General features: G+C 44.9%; 1 pseudogene; it reads right to left on the reverse strand.

The window, feature by feature from the left end:
- Positions 1-212: 212 nt before the first annotated feature.
- LOC146636143 (E3 ubiquitin-protein ligase TRIM16-like) lies at positions 213-19,167 on the reverse strand (annotated as a pseudogene).
- Positions 19,168-20,156: the final 989 nt, after the last annotated feature.

A 20,156-nucleotide genomic window follows, 5' to 3' on the forward strand; every position in this document is an offset into this window, starting at 1 on the left:
CATAGATTAATTAGAGCAACAAAATCTTACAATTCCAATGTCCTTTGTCACAGTGGGGCACCTGGTACGTCTATCCACATCCAAACAGTGCGAGTCATTCAGCATTTAGCAAATAAGTGTCAAACAAATTCAATGAGCTCACAGGTTTCTACACTGCTTATTTTAGGTCTTGAAAGACATTAATCAACATGGTAGAGGTGAAAAAGTTGGCATCACAACTTCTTCACTTCTGCATAACAGCCAGAGCTTCCTTCCTTCAGCCCAAGGCCAGGATAGAGAGGCTGAGTGAATACTGTGCGCACTTTGTGAAGCAGAGTCATGGTGTCAGAGATGCTGTAAAACGACAGAGTACCTGATCTGTAATCCAGGTACACGCCAATCTGAGAGGTACGAGGACCTGACACCGCCTTGGCTACTGAGTTATGTCTGAAAGTGTAACCGTCTGTAGAGCACTCCAAACTCCAGAACTTGTCATTCTTCCCAAATTCTGAGTCGAAGATGAATGAAAATGCTCATAGTAGCCACTCGTCACTCGTTGAGAATTTTGTAAAAGGTCCAAGTATTTGTTGACTGAGTTGGGATCCAGTGTTAGAGGACAGTGATCTGATAGACAAGCAAACCAAGAATATCATCAGCCTTCTAGTATTTAGTAAGTGATTACTGCTTTGATATACTGATATACTTACAGCACAAAAACTCTTCTCTGGTCTTTGGCACAGGTGGCAGCACAACTTTTATACCAAAAACTGATAGGAACAAAATAAATGAATAATACTGGATTAAGTGGAATCAAGTGGATGGATATTTCTCTCAGGTACCTGTTGCAGAGATCTTGGGCCATGTGGTCTCCAGAAGCTTCTTCATGTCATCTCTCAGCTGAGTCAGACATTCGGTCACGGTTTCCACCGAATGTTTAGGACGAACAACAGCGCCTGTTGGCAAGTCTGGAGATTCACATGAGATGGAGAGAGACTGGAAGAGCTGGAAAAACAAACAAACAAAAAAAAGAAGAACAAAAGTTAGGTTTAAATTTAATGTTTGAACATATATTTAAAAAAATAAATAAAATAAAATGTTATGTTATATGTAACTATAAGGAAAAAGAAAAAAAAATCCCAATAGGATGTGTGCAAAGTTTCAGCTCCCTGCTTTTCTCAAAGAAGTATTTCTACAATAGATCTAGTTTTTCAAGACTTGTTCCAATATGGCTCCATCAGTATCGGCCGCTTGCCCCTCCCTTTCTTCCCTCCCCATCCTCAGCTGCCTCCCTATTCCCGCTCTACTACACCCACTGTTACGTTCTGTGAGGCTGTGGGTCTCAGCCTGTTCCGCAGGCATCAGCTCCAGCTGTAGGTCCATTGGTGTCGACACCTGTTGATCAGGGGCTGCCTGAGGACAAACCCATGACATTGCCTCGCTTCGAACCCCTCTCCATTGAATCAAGTGAAGGCTCGAAGCAGGATGCTAAGCTCCGTGTACGCCTGGCTCGTCTCCAGTTAGAAAAGGAGGACCGTGAGAGGGAGTTCCAGCTAAAGAAAGAGCTGGAGCTTAGGCGTTTAGACGCAGAGCTTGCTAGAGCCAGAGAGGTCGAATTGAGGAAGGTGGAGGTGGAGGCAGAGACAGCTGTGAGGTTGCGACAGCTGGAACTCCGGCAGGTTTCCCTTCCTCCGACTGCCTCCATTCGTCAGGCAGACACCCCGTTTGACGTAGGGAAAAACAGTCGTCTGGTTCCGATGTTCCGTGACACTGAGGTCGACAGCTACTTCGAGTCGTTTGAACGAATAGCCACGGCCTTGCACTGGCCACGGGATTCATGGGCCATTTTGCTCCAATGTAAGCTGGCGGGTAAGGCTCAAGAAGTTTGTTCCTCGTTGTCAGCTGAGGACAGCTTGGACTATGACAAGCTGAAAAGGGCTATCCTGCTGGCCTATGAGCTGGTCCCAGAAGCCTATAGGCAGCGTTTCCGGGGGTTGAAAAGAGGTCAGGGTCAGTCCTATCTTGATTTCGCCAGGGAAAAAGGTGTTCTTTTCGATCGGTGGTGTGCGGCCTGCAAAGCCACTGACCTGGCTTCGATCCGGGAACTAATGCTCATAGAGGAATTTAAGAACTGCATTGCTGAGCGCATCGCGGTATATATTAATGAACAGAAGGTTTCCTCGCTACAGCAGGCTGCGACGCTGGCTGATGAGTTCGCGCTCGTCCATAAAACCAGTGTCAGTAGGTATGACCGGCGCGATGCCCCAGTGAAGGCTAGCGAGGTGCCAGTTGCACAGCACCCAAAGAGTGAGGTACTTGTGTTTCGTCCCAAGGCAGACCGAAAGTGTTTTTTCTGTTTTAAGTCTGGCCACCTGATCGCAGATTGTGAAGCTTACAGACGGAAACAATCAGTCTCGACTTCACGTAAACCAAAAGGGGTTGGGCTGATTAAAACCATGCCTCCTGTCAGTAGGCCCCCTTCCCCTGAGACCCCGGATGAGTGTTTTAAGCCCTTCATTTTTAAGGGGATAGTTTCGCTTTCTGGTAAGACCGAGGATAAGCGTGAAGTGACCATTCTGCATGATACTGGTGGCTCACAGTCCCTCATACTAGCTAGTGTGCTTGAATTTAATGAGAAGTCTGACTGTGACTCTAGCATCATTGTAAGAGGTGTTGGGATGAGTTTTGTGCCTGCTCCCCTCCATCGTATCTGGGTACAGAGTGAGCTGGTGAGTGGTTTCTTCTCAGTGGGTGTGCGGCCTTCTCTCCCGATTAATGGGGTGGATTTTATAATGGGAAATGATATCGCGGGTGGGAAAGTTTACCCTACCCCTGAGGTGACCAACAATCCTGTTATAGAGCCTGTGTTAGATGCCCTCAGCCTGCAGCACCCGGATGTGTTCCCGGTGAGCGTTCTGACTCGTTCACGTGCCCAGCAACAAGGTGGGGGGGTTGATTTGTCAGAATCAGTGATTGGCTCTATTCTAGAGAAGGATGTGATGCCCTGCACCGATGAGGGAGATAATGGAGCCTTAGAGTTAGCTCACAGTGTGGTTGAGCCAGCTCCTGTGTCTGGAGCTCCTTTTCTGCTCACCCGGGAAGCACTTGTGAAGGCTCAGAAAGAAGACCCTTCATTAGTTCAGTGTTTTACCGCAGCAGCTCAGGATAAGGGAGGTGAGGGGAGCAAGAGGCAGACATTTTTCGTTTGGGAAGGTTTATTGATGCGCAAGTGGACCCCAAGGCCTGGAGAAGACTGGAGCGTAGTGCGGCAGTTGGTGGTTCCGACCAGTCTGCGGTGGCATGTGCTGCAGTTAGCACATGATCACGCATGGTCAGGTCATTTGGGTGTCACTAAAACATATGACCGTATACTGCAGCATTTCTTTTGGCCGGCAATGAAAGCAGATGTAGTGCAGTTTTGTAACACCTGTCACACTTGCCAGCTTGTGGGTAAACCGAACCAGGCGGTGCCCCCCGCCCCCCTACGTCCTATCCCTGCTGTCGGTGAACCTTTTGAGCATATCCTGGTAGACTGTGTTGGCCCCTTACCAAAGACGCGGGCAGGGAATCAGTTCTTGTTAACCATAATGTGTGTGTCCACTCGATACCCAGAGGCGATTCCTCTGCGGAAAATCACGACAGCAAGCATTACCAAAGCACTAGTCAAATTCTTTACCACCTTTGGCCTCGCGAAAACCGTGCAGACAGATCAGGGTACCAATTTCATGTCCAGGGATTTTAATCGGACTCTACGGTCCTTTGGAGTTTCTCATTCTATGTCTAGTGCTTATCACCCAGAGTCACAAGGTGCACTGGAGAGGTGGCATCAAACTCTCAAGGCGATGTTGAGTAAGTATTGCCACGACACCGGAAAAAGCTGGGATGAAGGGGTCCCTTTTGTATTGTTCGCTATACGTGATGCGAAGCAGGAGTCTTTGGGGTTCAGCCCAGCTACCCTGGTGTTTGGACATGACGTGCGGGGTCCGCTAAAGGTGCTGAAGGAGAGTTTTCTCAGTGGTTGTGTGCCTAAAACTACTGTGGTGGAGTTTGTAAAAACATGCAAGGACAGGTGGCAACGGGCTACTTTGTTAGCAAAAGAGGCTCTCTGTGTATCCCAGGCAAACATGAAAAAACGATGTGATCAAAAAGCAGTGGAAAGACAGTTCCAGCCTGGGGACAAAGTTCTTGTGTTGTTGCCCGTGCCCAGTTCTGCCCTCATGGCTCGTTTCTCAGGCCCCTATGTGATAGTGAAAAAAGTGTCTGACACCAACTATATTCTCAACACCCCAGAACGCAGAAGGAAGACTCGCCTATGCCATGTCAACATGTTGAAACCATACCATACCAGAGACACCAGCATGACAGAATCATCAGACACTGCTGGGACGGCTGTCCCCGGTTCAGTCCCTGTTGCCCTGCTAAGTGTTGAAGTTAAGGGTGATGATGATCTGGGTACCCTTTCTGAGGGACAGCAATGTGGGCGGTTGTCAAATTCTGTTTTTTTAGCTAAGGCCGAGGCCAACCTATCTCACCTTCCTCCGTCCCAGTGTAAAGAGGTACTTGACTTACTGCACTCCTACCTGTCTCTTTTTAGTGACGTACCCTCGCGTACCCACGTTTGTGAGCATGACATTGACGTTGGAGACGCAGTCCCAATCAAGCAGCATGCATATCGTTGCCCCTTCGCCAAACGTGAGGTCATGAAAGAAGAAGTTGAGTACTTAGTAGAAAACGGCTTGGCACAACCTAGTTGTAGCCCCTGGAGCTCCCCATGTTTACTAACACCTAAGTCTGATGGCACACCCCGTTTCTGCACAGATTATCGGAAGGTAAACGCTGTAACGGTCTCTGACTCTTTTCCGCTTCCTCGTATGGAAGACTGCATTGACAGCATCGGCCCTGCCAAATTCATCACCAAACTCAATCTCCTTAAAGGCTACTGGCAGGTGCCTCTCACTCCCAGAGCTTCAGAGATTTCTGCATTTGTCACCCCTGACCACTTCATGCAATACACAGTAATGGCCTTTGGCATGAAAAATGCCCCAGCTACTTTTCAACGACTGATGCAGTTGGTGTTGGGAGATGTGCCCCAGTGCAATGTGTATCTAGATGACGTGGTGCTATACACAGACACATGGGCAGATCATATGTCCCTTCTGAGGACAGTGTTTCAGCGGCTAGCCGAGGCCTCGTTGACCCTCAATCTCGCTAAGTGTGAGTTTGGTAAGGCAACCGTCACTTACCTAGGTAAGCAGGTGGGGTTTGGGCAGGTCCGCCCAGTGGAGGCGAAGGTTGCTGCAATCCTGGACTACCCGAGTCCAGCCACCAGACGGGAACTAAGGCGGTTCCTAGGGATGACCGGATATTACCGGTGTTTCTGTAAGAACTTTTCTGTGGTCGTGACCCCGCTAACCAAACTGTGTAGCCCAAAGGTGCCTTTTGAATGGTCAGTTGAATGCCAGCATGCCTTTGAGTCGGCAAAATCTCTTCTGTGCAGCACCCCTGTATTGGCAGCTCCAAACTTCTCTCGCCCCTTTAAGCTAGAGGTCGATGCCAGTGCCACCGGAGCCGGGGCAGTCCTGCTGCAGGATGATGAGGAAGGCGTGTGCCATCCGGTCTGTTATTTCTCTGCAAAGTTCAAACCCCATCAACTGAACTACTCTACCATAGAGAAGGAAGCCTTAGCTCTGCTTCTAGCTCTGCAGCACTTCGAAGTGTATGTGGGCTCCAGCGCTTCCCCGGTGACCGTGTTCACAGACCACAACCCCCTCGTTTTTCTGAACCGGATGTACAATCACAACCAGCGACTGATGCGCTGGGCACTCCTGGCCCAGGATTACAATCTGATGATCATACACAAGAAAGGTACTGACAATATAGTGGCTGATGCGCTCTCACGCAGCTCGCAATAGGGTGTTGTTGTTGTTGTTGTTGTTGTTGTTTTGGTAGGGCTTCAATGTAAGGGGGGGGGGGGGAATGTTACGTTCTGTGAGGCTGTGGGAGTGTGTGGGTGGGGTGTTTGCCCACTCTCCCCGCCTCCACCCCTCTTGCCACTCCTACCCCTCTCTGTCTCTCTCACTCTCCTCTCTCCCCAGGACACAGCTGCTGCTGATTAGCCTCGTTTGCCACCTGACTCCAGTCAGCAATCATCCTCTGAGGCTATTTAAACTGGGGATGAGCTGTGAGCAGGGTGGCTTTTTCCTCGGTGGCTCTACGCGTTTCTGTGCTAGATTTTGGACAGACAGCCTCTTTCTGACCAGTGAGCAGACGGGCTTGTGGGCCCTGAGAGTGTCTGGGGAGTAGGGTAGGAAGTGTGGGAAGTGCCTCCTTTTTATTGTGTTTGTTTGGTAGTCTTCCTGCCTTTCGTGGCTGCGAGCGTTTTCTTTGTTTCTTTGGCGTTGTTGGTAAGACGGCGTTAAGTTAATGTCGTTTGTAATCCACCTGTACCATTTCGTAATAAAGTTCTATTAATACAGAACAACTCTGTCTGTTTTCCTTTTCATTCTGGTTCCGGACTCATTTGTTACTGGTCCCCTCACTCACATGCCTAGACCCCTTCGGGGGGAACGTAACACCCACCCACACACGCAGGGCTTGGGGTGCAGGTATGTCATGTTGAGGCCAGTAGTAAAACATATGTTATTTTATGACCAGTAGTCAATGTAGTTGAATTATGATAACAGCTGTAGGACATATATTATCCTTTAGTTTAGAAGGTGTGCTGTGTATGTAGTTTAGTCCTTATTATACTCTTGAGTAAAAGAACATAATCATTTTGTAGTTCATTAGATAAAGTGTGCATCACTCTGTATCCTTGATCGGCTGTGAATGTCTTACACTGTTTTCTTGACATGTTTTATTGTTGAATCATAAAAGAAGGTTGCAAGCAGGAGACTTGGTGTCTAGGGAGAAGAGATAAACCACATTCCATACCCCCACCTTACAGAAGAGCAGAAAGACAGGGAGCCGAGGTCATAACTTAGGCGCCGTAAGAGAGAAAGAATGTGAATGTTTAGGCTTTTACGACTAGGTGGGGGCCACTAGAGACTATGAGAGGCTGTGTAACCCGTCACCATTTTGAGACTCGCTGTGACTCTCTGCAGGCAGGTCTCCCCATCGTGATGGTTCTAATGCTCATAAGTATTGAATTGTATGGAAATAAATGATTGTTGATTGAGCATTTATACACCGAGTACTGTCCTTCCTTCAGCCCAAAGATTAAAAGAATTGGGAGATTTCAACAGTCACCAGGGTGCAGGGGAGGCACTCCCCCTCTGTCCCCTTCTGGCCGCCTGTGCCTCAATTTTATTCTGCAACCTAGACATCCACATTACTCACACTCTCACATAACACATACAGTGGGGCAAAAAAGTATTTAGTCAGCCACAGATTGTGCAAGTTCCCCCACCTAAAATGATGACAGAGGTCAGTAATTTGCACCAGAGGTACACTTCAACTGTGAGAGACAGAATGTGAAAAAAAAATCCATGAATTCACATGGTAGGATTTGTAAAGAATTTATTCGTAAATTAGGGTGGAAAATAAGTATTTGGTCAATAACAAAAATACCACTCAATACTTTGTAACATAACCTTTGTTGGCAATAACAGAGGTCAAACGTTTACTATAGGTCTTTACCAGGTTTGCACACACAGTAGCTGGTATTTTGGCCCATTCCTCCATGCAGATCTTCTCGAGAGCAGTGATGTTTTGGGGCTGTCGCCGAGCAACACGGACTTTCAACTCCCGCCACAGATTTTCTATGGGGTTGAGGTCTGGAGACTGGCTAGGCCACTCCAGGACTTTCAAATGCTTCTTACGGAGCCACTCCTTTGTTGCCCGGGCGGTGTGTTTTGGATCATTGTCATGTTGGAAGACCCAGCCTCGTTTCATCTTCAAAGTTCTCACTGATAGAAGGAGGTTTTGGCTCAAAATCTCACGATACATGGCCCCATTCATTCTGTCCTTAACACGGATCAGTCGTCCTGTCCCCTTGGCAGAAAAACAGCCCCATAGCATGATGTTTCCACCCCCATGCTTCACAGTAGGTATGGTGTTCTTGGGATGCAACTCAGTATTCTTCGTCCTCCAAACACGACGAGTTGAATTTATACCAAAAAGTTCTACTTTGGTTTCATCTGACCACATGACATTCTCCCAATCCTCTGCTGTATCATCCATGTGCTCTCTGGCAAACTTCAGACAGGCCTGGACATGCACTGGCTTCAGCAGCGGAACACGTCTGGCACTGCGGGATTTGATTCCCTGCCGTTTTAGTGTGTTACTGATGGTGACCTTTGTTACTTTGGTCCCAGCTCTCTGCAGGTCATTCACCAGGTCCCCCCGTGTGGTTCTGGGATCTTTGCTCACCGTTCTCATGATCATTTTGACCCCACGGGATGAGATCTTGCGTGGAGCCCCAGATCGTGGGAGATTATCAGTGGTCTTGCATGTCTTCCATTTTCTGATGATTGCTCCCACAGTTGATTTTTTCACACCAAGCTGCTTGCCTATTGTAGATTCACTCTTCCCAGTCTGGTGCAGGTCTACAATGCTTTTCCTGGTGTCCTTCGAGAGCTCTTTGGTCTTGGCCATGGCGGAGTTTGGAGTCTGACTGTTTGAGGCTGTGGACAGGTGTCTTTTATACAGCTGATGAGTTCAAACAGGTGCCATTCATACAGGTAACGAGTGGGGGACAGAAAAGCGTCTTACAGAAGACGTTACAGGTCTGTGAGAGCCAGAGATTTTCCATGTTTGAGGTGACCAAATACTTATTTGCCACCCTGATTTACGAATAAATTCTTTACAAATCCTACCATGTGAATTCATGGATTTTTTTTTTTCACATTCTGTCTCTCACAGTTGAAGTGTACCTCTGGTGCAAATTACTGACCTCTGTCATCATTTTAAGTGGGGGAACTTGCACAATCGGTGGCTGACTAAATACTTTTTTGCCCCACTGTACATATAGGGCCTTGGGGGTGGGCATGTTTTACAGCATCCAGAGGATGGTCGGTGTATTCCAACCCACCTCTGGCGCTGGTGCCCTACCCTCAATTTTAAATGCTAAGGGTTTTCGGGAGGAGCCATGCTGCTCTCTGAGAGGAAGCAAGTACCATGCTCTCCTGTGTTTTAAATGCACTTTAGAACAGCACACAGCAACACTACATATGAGCGGGCGTAGGGAGGTTTGGGGTCTTCACTCACCCCGGTTCTGTTAGCCGTCTTTGCTGGGGGGCTGGGAGGAGGTGCTGGCCGTCAGATTGGGGTCTGGGATGTGGGGCCTCCCTGCTACTGCAGATAAGGAGGTGGTCCGCTTGCCTCCACCCCAGAGGTTACATCGGTTACATTTCCTGGGTCTAGGTGCGGCTTGCCCCTCTGGGGGCGGGGGTACCTGGACCTGGGATATAGAGTATGTTTGGGGAGTGTGACTGTCTGTGCAGTGTCTATTTGTGTCTGTCTACACGTTGGGTGAGTGCTGAGTATTTGGTTGTGTATATGGGGGTGGGAATGCACGTTTGTGTCCGCGTGCACCTGTTTGTCTGTGTCTAGATGTCAGGTTGGGTCTTAGACTCGACCTCTCTGGGTACATCTCAGGCCCTCCAAAGTACGGAGGCCTATCTCCCCTCACCACACTCCCTGCCGGTGGCTGATGCCCTCAGACGTTGGTGTGTTGGTGGTTCTTGTCGACTGGGGCTGGGCGCTCATATATGTACCGGCTCACTCCTGGTGGCCGATTGGCGGGGCCTGGCGCCTGTGGTCCGGCTGGGCCCCTTCCGGGGGGTGGGGTGCCCTCAGGCCTCTGGGCCTGAAGCTCGGTCCTCTCTGGCACAGCTGGCCACTGCAACCCCCTCTGGCCTCTGCTCCGTAGCTGCGGGGTGACCTCTCGTTTGGGGCTCTACTCAGCTCTTCCCAGGAGGGTGGCACGGTTCCCCCCCCTTTGGTGGTCCTCCTCGGGTCCTCATACTCTGGGGCCTCTGGATATCTGGGGCCTGGATCTCCTCCATACCTACTTCATGCCCTGGGGGACGGGGCTATGGCTCCCCACACTCCCTAGCAGATCGTTACATGGAGAAACCTTTGGAATACAAGCATGCTGATCCACACAGGTGTGCACACAGGTGTACACACGGGTGTTCACAGACGCGGACAACACCTTTCTTGACTGCTGCCTCAAAGCACATTGTGCACTGTCAGTCTTGTGTGCTGCACAATATCGTTTAATATTTAGAATCTACTGTTATCTACTGCTAGCTAGTTTATTGTGATGGTGCTGTATTTATTATGTTGCTTTTTTTTTTTTTTTTTTTTTTTTTTTTTGTTTGCTTTCTCTTCTGTTTTTTTTTTTTTTTTTTTTTCTCCATACAGGTGATCCAGGTGTTTTGTTTATTTTTCTTTCTTTCTTCCCCCCTTTCTCACCGTCTCTTCTCCCCTCTGGTTTTCTTTCTCTCCCTCTCTTTCTTTCATTCTTTCTCCCTGTCCTATCCCCCAGTCATGTCTGTCTCGTTTGTAGCAACCAAAAATAAAATAAATACATAATTATAATAAAGGTCAATCAAATGGACCAATATGGCAAGGCCATGATGATCCACTTGGTAAAATAAATCCGCTTGGCATCTTTCTTGGTCTTAAGACAACGATTCTGATGGCTAAAGATCCAAACGGGACAAAAAAGAAAAAGTATCGGCTCTCAGGCTACGTCTACATGTACCCGGGTATTTTTGAAAACGCAGATTTTTCTATGCTTTGCACCTTTCGTCCACACGTAAATGGCGTTTTCGGTCACTGAATGGTAAATGGTAAATGGCCTGCATTTGTATCGCGCTTTACTCAGTCCCTAAGGACCCCAAAGCGCTTTACACTACATTCAGTCATTCACCCATTCACACACACATTCACACACTGGCAATGGCAAGCTATATTGTAGCCACAGCTGCCCTGGGGCGCACTGACAGAGGCTGAGTTTTTTTTAAAAACTCCTGCCAGGGTGGAGATTATCGAAAACTCAGTTTTTGCGTTTACATGTGGACGAGGAAAACGGAGAAAATGCACCGCCAAAGGTGTGTGCCACGCTTTTGTTTCTGTGAAATGAATTTCTACAATGGCGAACTTAGACAAAATACATTTACTGTTAATTTTAATCACTGCAGTGTTTAAATGCTTACATATACACACAGTTACTGTCCCTCCACACAGGACTCAGTTCTGCTTCTATGTGCCATCTTTTTTTACTCTTTCCCACAGAGGCTTCTAGACTTCTGATTGGCCAACATTTCTACATGGCTAGGAATATATCGCCACCTGTTGCTTTGGCATGTTCCTAGCAGCTTTTCCTTCGTATTTGGCGTTTACATGTTGATGGGATTTAAAAAAAAAACAAAACCGAAAACTGAAAATTTCCGTTGTCAAAAATACCCGTGGACGTAGCCTCAGGGGGCGTAGCTCAAGTTAACAGAACGGTGGATACATGACGTTCCTATAAAGGACAGTAGAGTCAAACCAGTGTGGTAATCAGATGGTGCACCATATACAAAATGTATATCCTCCCTCTCATTTTTTCAATGTAAATGCTCATATTCATTTATGAACATTTGCTGCACAGCAACACATTTTAAATCAAATTTATGCATCCTCATAAACTCCCCAGCAAGAAGTTACAATGTTGGCTCAAACTGCATGTTAACACATTAGGTTTCTCTTTCACTCTGACTTTTCTTTGCTCGGGTGGGAAGCTTTGATGGCCTTACATAAAATGAGCGCTACAAAACGTAGCAATTAACAAAATAGTGATAGTGCAGTGTTTATGTCTTCATGAGGTAATGTTTAAACAGGTTTTCCTCCACAACCATTTGAGCTTTTACAGCTCCAGATGTGACTTTTTGGTTATAAAACACTGAATTAAATATAGAGTCTAAATGGTGACAGAATTTTAGAAAGAAACATGAGTTGGCCTACAACACAAAAGACACATTTCCTACCTGAATGAAATGAATGTGATCTTCTGTATGAGAAAGCTGTTCCAGGTCAGCGTCTCTTTTCTTCAGCCTGACTATTTCCTCCTCCAGCTGCAGCTGCAGAGCTTCTGCCCGAACAACTGCTAGTTTCTCTCGAGCCTCAATCAGCTGCTTTATTAAAGTACGTTGCTTTTGTATGGAGGAGATCAGCTCATCAAAGAGCTTGTCTTTGGACTTCATTGCAGTCTGAAAACAAATCTGTTTTATACAAGGAAGGTTTAGATTAGGAAAAAAATACTTTTTGGAGGCGAATTTAGAAAACTGCGGCAAAATTCATAAACCAATATAAAGAAAATAAAATGTAGCCACTGCATTTAGTAAATATGTAATAGTTAGTGTCTCATTGATGGATTTTAATTTCTGATTTTTACTCCAAGTGTTTTCTGGAGAGCTTTATTTTTACTTATGTTGTCCTCATTAGCTCCTTTAAGTGACCAATTAGGTTTGTTGTTAAAAATGTGTTTGTCGTGGTTCATCTGCAGTTTACTTTGCATCTTGACTCACTGTGAAAAGTTTCCATGTAAACAATATCTCAAAGTGTACATGCAACTATGTGCCTGTTGCACACAGATGAAATGGGCCACAGTCAGCCAATTCCAGTTGCTGGCTGAATCTCTCGTATTAGGTACATTGAAAATACAGGATTAAAGCCTGTTAATGCTCTTAATAGAAAAAAAACAAACTGTATAACTCATATGAATCATCTCTGTATGATTGTAGGGTCTTCATGTTATGGTATAAAGCACATTAAGGAGGCAGTTATTCTTATGAAAGCTGTATTAATCTGAAAGCAGTAGTTGGAATTTAACCAAGTAATTTATGAGTTTACACTACCACAAAGCACAACATGTACTAGACAGCACTGTGGTCAGTAGAGATATTTGGTTTCTAGTCTTATTTCCACACCTTGAAGTCCTTCACAGCTTGGACCAGCTCATTCAGCTCTTTTTGTCTCTCCTGGGATTTCCGCTTAACTGCACAGTGACTCAGAAAAAGCCGTCCCTGCAAGAAGAAACCGCAGGATCAGAGAAAAATTAAAACACTCCAGATTCATTTTGGTTTTTTTATTGATCTTTACCTGCTCAGCAGCTCTTTCTGCTGCTGCTGTCACTGTTGAGTGGCGCCTGTGATCGTCCATGGTGCACAAATAGCAGATACATCTTTGATCAGTCTTACAGTAAACCTCCATCAGCTTGTTGTGCTTTGCACATATTTTTTTCCTTTAATGGCACTGTAGAAGACACCAGCTTGTGAAGCTTCAGCACAGGAAAACTGTGGTGAGGCTCAAGATGAGCAGGACAGTACGATGCCAAGCAGGTCAGGCAAGACATGCTGGCTTTGTTTCTTTTGGTCCCACAACAGAAATCACAGGCAATGTCTGTTGGTCCTGCAGGAGCAAGAGGAGAAGCTGGACGGGCCTGTTGGGTTACTGTCCTCTTCAGCTTCTCTACAACCTACAGTGATCAAATAAAAGCGGTCAAAGGTTTTGCACGACAAACAGAATCAAACTAGAATGGAAAGAGGATGAAGTCAGCAAAAGCATCCCAATTGTGTATTTTCTTTAAACTGTAGAAAATGCAATAAAAAAAAAAAAGAGTCAACATAATATGTTGGTGTATACAGAATAACTGGCTATGAAAATAATGAAATAATGAAAGTATTTTAGGAGTAACAACAGTGGGCTTGGTAATCACCTACAAGAAATTCTAATGTCATGCCAAAATAAATAAGAAATTATACTCCTGGGACTCTGTAATTTAAATACAATTAAATGTGGCATGGTTATTCGTGCCAGACGTGCTGGTGTCAGTCTTTCCGAAAATGCTAATCTACTGGGACTGATACCTACACACGATGTCAGGTTACTGGTGTAGGTGTAGTGGTGTTGGGGATACTTTCATGACACACCACGTGTCCTTTGGTAACAAATGAGCTTATCTGAGTATTGCTGCTGATCATGGCACAAAGCTAAAAATCTCCTTAAACTGCAGCAGACAAATCTGCAGCAACTGTGTCACGTCACTTTGAACCAAAACACTGAGGAATGTTTCCAGCACCTTGCTGAATCTGTGCCACGAAGAATTACAACAGTTCTGAAGAAAGAAGCTGGTCAAACACGGCACTGGCCACGTGACCAGTAGATGTAAATGTGTATTTAATCAACAGAAAAGCCCGAAGAAACACATTTTGTCAATTAAATCACACAAAAATAGCATCAACAATGAAAAAACAAAACAAAACAACAACAAAAAAACAAAAACAAAAAAACCCCCAACAACAACAACTCATATTTCAAATTCAGTTGCTACTTTTAAAAAACAAAAAAACAAAAAAACAGCACGGTGGATGCATCACCTCAGCCAGCATGGTGTTCCTCCTGAGGACAGGGCTTGGGCTGAAGGCCTCCCTACACTGAGGACAGCTGTACGTTCCCTTCTCTTTTTCCTGGTTCCAGCATCCCTCGATACAGCTTCTGCAGTAAGTGTGTCCACACTGGATGGTGACGGGATCTTTGAGCAGGTCCAGACATCAGGGCCGGATCTAGAAAATATCGATATTTTAGTAATTTAGGGTAAATTTGTAGGTTATCATTAACAGGAACAGAGTGCAAATAAACTATATCATTTGGATTGTCTACATTGGAAGGAACTACTTATTCTTCCGCCTGTCATAGTCATGTGCGAAGTACGTCTGTATAAATGTGTCCAGCCCCTTGTTGTGCACACTCACAACAATGGCTGAGCGTAAATCGAGTCATGTGCAGACGTATTTTACTTCCACAAACGGTTGAGACATAGTTCGCAATACATGTGGCAAGAAAGTGAGGTGTTGTGGCAACACTACTAACCTCATCAAGCACTTCAGAGTAAATCATATCACAGAATATGACAAGCTTATGTTGAGCCGAACTGAAGAGGAGGAGTAGACAGAGACAGGTGCTGCTAGGGCGAGACAGACGTCTCTCACAGAGTCCTTTCAAATAGCGCACAACTTTAGTTTTCTTATTTCTATATGATAACTGTGCTTTAATAAGCGATAAGAACAAGTAATCCAATGTCCTGTAATCATTATGACACTATAATTTGAGATACAATAACTGAAATACGTTTTTGTACAAAGTATCGGTATCGGATCAGTATCGTCGATACCACCCTGAATTTTACTTGGTATCGGATCGGAAAGGAAATCAGGGGTATCGCACATCACTACTTGCCACCCCAAGTGCCACCCCAGTTTTGCATATGACAGTGTTGTTTATAAGATAAGATAAATAAGATAGTTTGAGCGTAGATACAGTCAATACTGAATATAAATGCTAAAACTGAATATATTGCATAGTGTCCCCCCCCCATTAAAAAAAATGGTTCAGCCCATAGCAGGACCCAAGCAATGCTTATGATTGTGCCAGAGCACATTTTGAACAACACCATGGGAATTTCGCTTTTTACACAGGTGGTTGGATGTTACACTCTGGACATGGAAGGAAGGTGAGTGTTATTAACCCTCTGTGGTCCACAGACACGCTGCACCTCCAAATCACATGACTGATGTAAGCTGACATAGCAACAAGCTGCAGCCACGCTGACTCTCTATTTCAGCCCACATTGAAAGTTCGGACTTCAAAGTTTTTACATTTTAATTACAGGCCAGTAAATCCAGAGTTATGATAATATATATATAAGCCACGCTTTTTTCTAAATACTGTCATCACGTTTGTGTGTGTGTGTGTGTGTTTTTTAAGCGTTTTGTAAGGACAGCGCGAAAACAGTAAAGAAAGAAAAAAAGCCACCTCTTTCTTATTGGTGGAAAAATGTACCATGTTGACCAATTAAAAAAAATAAGTCAACACGTGGGATTTGGTTGTTTAGGAAGAGGGGAGAGTTTGGGGAGTGACGGTAACGGCAGCAAAACAGAGCGAGCGAGTGAGAGAGAGAGAGTTTTTAGATGTGGGAGATTTGTGAAGTTTAGTGTGGAGTGTTTACTTAGTGTGTTGTGTTGTGTAGTTGTTCTGTTGTGTAGTCGTTGTTTTGTTTTGTGTGTCAGTGAGAGCACTGATGAATGTCACAAAGGCACATTTGCACCGTAAACACTGAGTAGAAAACCAGCGTAGTGATACACCACCTGTTGTCAGGCCTGCAGGTTTATCCCTGTGCTGCTCTGTCTTTTGGTGGAAAACCATTTTTTTTACTGGCACATATAATTTGTGGGGCATCTTAATGCGACACCTGATTGTTCTCTCATTTTAGTTTTAGTAATATTTTTAAATTCTTATACAAAATGAAAAAAAAAAACAGCAGGTGTATTGGCTGCATTTTTAGATAAATAATTGTATATGTTTACAAAATGTACAATTTATATTTGCACATTAAGTTATAAAAATTTACTCAACGTGTCTGTTTTTTTTTACAGTAAAAAAATACAACTAGGATTTTAAGTTCTTTGTGTGATTTCAGATCAGTAGTACTAATGCAGTATGTCAGTGAAAAAACAACTAAATTCAGTTGAGATGAAAAGAATGACACCAAACAAGGCAAGGGGGAAAAAATAAAATGAAACAATCTGATGGTGAAATACAAACGTAAACTCAAAAGGAGTCAGAAATGGCCAGTTGTATTTCAGACCTCAGTAGTCTGAGGCATCTGTTGAGACTATGGTTGGCTTACTGGGGTCGAACATCACCAGGGCAGGGCTGTGCACGATTAACCGCTTGACTTGATCAAACGCTGCTTGAGCTGCTTTGTTCCAGTGGAATGAACAGTCCTTACGCAGAAGAGCTCTCATAGGTTCAACAACTGTCGCATAATTTGGCACAAACTTGCTGTACCATGCACTCAAGCCAAGAAATGAGCGCAGGGTTGCAGGATCAGTAGGGGGCGGAGCTTGCAGGATAGCAGTGACATGAGAGTCATCTGGCAGCAGACCTTCTGGACCGATCTTTTGACCCAAAAAGCTCAGAGTAGTTTGACGGAGTTGACATTTGTCAACATTGAGTTTCAGTCCTGCATTGTTGATTCTGTGTAACACAGCACGCAGGTTGGCCTCATGTTCAGCTTCTGAAGTTCCGTATATGATGACATCATCAAGATAGCATTGCACCCCTTTCTGGCCACGTAGGATTTGTGTCATCATCTTTTGGAAGACTGCAGGTGCTGAACTCAACCCATAGGGAACTCTGCAGTACTGGTACAGTCCTTCATGTGTAATGAAAGCAGTGAGCCCTCTACTCTCTTCATGTAGTTTCAGCTGATGGTAGGCGGATTTAAGATCCAGGGTGGAGAACATGACAGCCCCATGCAGCTCAGACAGTATGTCCTCTATCAGTGGCAAGGGATGACTGTCAACGACCACCGCTTTGTTAGGTTCTCTCAAATTAACGCACATGCGTATGCCACCAGTCTTCCTTCTAGTGACTACAATCGGGGAGACCCATTCAGATGCATCGATTTTCTCTATGATGCCATGTTCCTCAAGGTTCTTGAGTTCTGCGGAAACAGCATCACGGACTGACAGGGGTAAGCGTCGAAGTTTCTGCTGTATTGGCTTCACTTCAGGTCGCACCTTCACTTTATGTACAAGGTCCTTTGCACATCCGAATGCAACTGGAGACTCACATCCCTGTTTACATTGAGTGGGCAGAGCAGAGGTTTGCTGAAGTGTAGCACAGACCTTGGGACTGTCAAGAACTAATTGTCCCCCTTTTATGTGTAGCTGGAAGGCAGTCACCAAGTCCATTTCCAGTATGGGTGTTCCTGTTCTCACAATGTAGAGATCAGTGGAGGCACTCTTGCCATTGTAAGTAATGTCAGCTCTAAGACACCCTAATACATCCAGTTTCTCTTATGAATATGTAATAAGCTGAACAGCTGGGTTACTTAACTTAACTGAGCCAAAATTTGTGCTGTAAACATGTTCAGGCAGTATGGAAACACCAGACCCTGTGTCTACTAGTAGCTTAACAGTACATGCCTGTGCAGTATTTGGTACAGTGACAGTAACAGTGCACATCAGTTTAGCCGGATCACCACTGACACAATTGTCAACAGTTAAAACACACATTTCAGGCACAGTCACTTCATTAACAGGCTTATGAGAAGATTTACACACTCTCGAAAAATGTCCAATTTTCCCACACGTATTACATTTGCAGTCTTTTGCGGGGCAGGATTTATCATTGGCTTTGTGATCAGCTGAACCACAACGGTAGCACGTCGGAGCTGTATCCGTTTTTTTAGCTGCTTTGTATTTTGGCTTGCGCATCTTCTTTTGTACTTGAACAGCGGCAACAGGCTTTGTTTCACCAACAGCAATGGCCTTTGCATCAGCTATTGCAGCCTCTGTACGCCTAGCAATTTCCAAAGCTCGATCGAGCGTCAAATCCTCCTCCATTAGCAATCTTTCATGTATACGAGCATTATTTGTCTTCTCTACAAGTTGATCCCGCAACATTTCATTCTCCATAGCCCCGAGCTTACATTGTTTCACGAGCTCACGCAGTGCTGCAACGTAGTGATCTGTAGACTCACCGACAGCTTGGGCTCGTTGCCTGAAACGGTATCTTTCGGCGACAACATTGACTTTAGGATGAAAGTACGTTTCCAAAGCCTTTACGGATCCCTCGTAATCATCTGTAGTGAGTGGTAAGGCGCTGTAGATTTGTTGCCCCTCCGTTCCCAACAGTGAATGAGCAGGGCCCTCTTCCTCTCCGTAGCAAAGTCATTACCCCCGATCGCCAGCAAGTAGTTATCGAACAACTTTTTCCACGCAGCAAATGGAATTTTCGGTTCGCCCGGACAATCCAGGAACACAGCCGGGGGTTGCAAAGAGAGCAGAGCCATAACTTAATCACCACTACTCTCGTCGCCACTTGTTGTGTGGTGTTAGTTCAGCAGGCATTACACACACATGCAGGTAGGAACAGAGGGTTACCGGAGATAACTCCTTTCTTTATTTTTATTTTTCTTCTTCAAAACCACAACCAGAACAACATACTCACTAGCGCCCTCTAGCGCTTCTGGTAAATGCATCTACAGAACAAATGCAATAGTATGTGTGGACACAACACACCCTAAGAAAATTTCTCTAGATCCGCCCCTGCCAAACATACCGAGCAGTAAAACTGATACAGGTCCAACTCGACGGCACACTGCTGCTGCCACTTCTCTGCCATTTGGATGAAGTCCACAGGTGCACAGCGGAGTTTTTAACTAATTGAAGGGAAAGAGCAGTGAAAAGTGGGGCGGGGTTTCAACTTCTGCACGTTTTACACCAATCATTATTTGACAGGTTTGTTACGGAAGCTTGTTAAAGCCACTTTAAATAAATGAATTACAAAATTAAAATAATTACAAATATAAAAATAAACAGTCAACAAAAACATTTTTTCTTTGCACATTTAATGTATTTTATTTATTATTTTTATTTTATTTTAATGTAAATGTTAAAAAAAAATACACTAATGTACGGAAACAGGATGGGGACAGCTGGGAAGCTGGTAATTTTGGTGTTTCTCCTCTTGTTGAAATGATTCTTGTGTTATTGCCACTGCTAAATCCTCAATTTCCCAAAAAGTGTAGTTAACCAAAGACCCTCCAGCAATGAAGCAATACACTACAGACGTTAGCCTACATGATGCAAGATTTTCTTGCTTTCTAGTGGGTTAAGTTATGACCTTATATGTGCACACATGGCTGTGACTATCTAAGAGAAAGACCTAATAGCCTCTGTGGAAGGCCAAGATGCTTTTATCTGGCACATTTGAATATACAGAAATGTGCACATAAAGAAATAAAGACATCAATTCTTTTAGTCTTTAAATATAAAAGATAGATATCAGTAGTTTTTTGAGGTTATTGTATTGAGTACTAGTGATGTGCGGATCGATCCTGAAATATCGATTCCTCCGATACCAATCATTTATGTTCTAGAATTGATTCTCACATTAAAATATCGATATTTTAGTAATTTAGGGTAAATTTGTAGTTTATCATTAACAGGAACACAGTGAAAAGAAACTATAACATTCGGATTGTCTACATTCAAAGGAACTACTTCCTCTTCCGCCTTTCATAGTCATGTGCAAAATACGGCTGTATAAATGTCTCGCAGCCCCTTGGCGCGCGCACTCACAACAATGGCTGAGCGTAATTGTGCGGATGTATTTTACCT

This window comes from Diplotaxodon limnothrissa, linkage group LG3, assembly GCF_057381915.1.
Source record: "Diplotaxodon limnothrissa isolate DT_005_m linkage group LG3, D_limnothrissa_male_GT1.1, whole genome shotgun sequence".
NCBI classification, from domain to species: Eukaryota; Metazoa; Chordata; class Actinopteri; order Cichliformes; family Cichlidae; genus Diplotaxodon; species Diplotaxodon limnothrissa.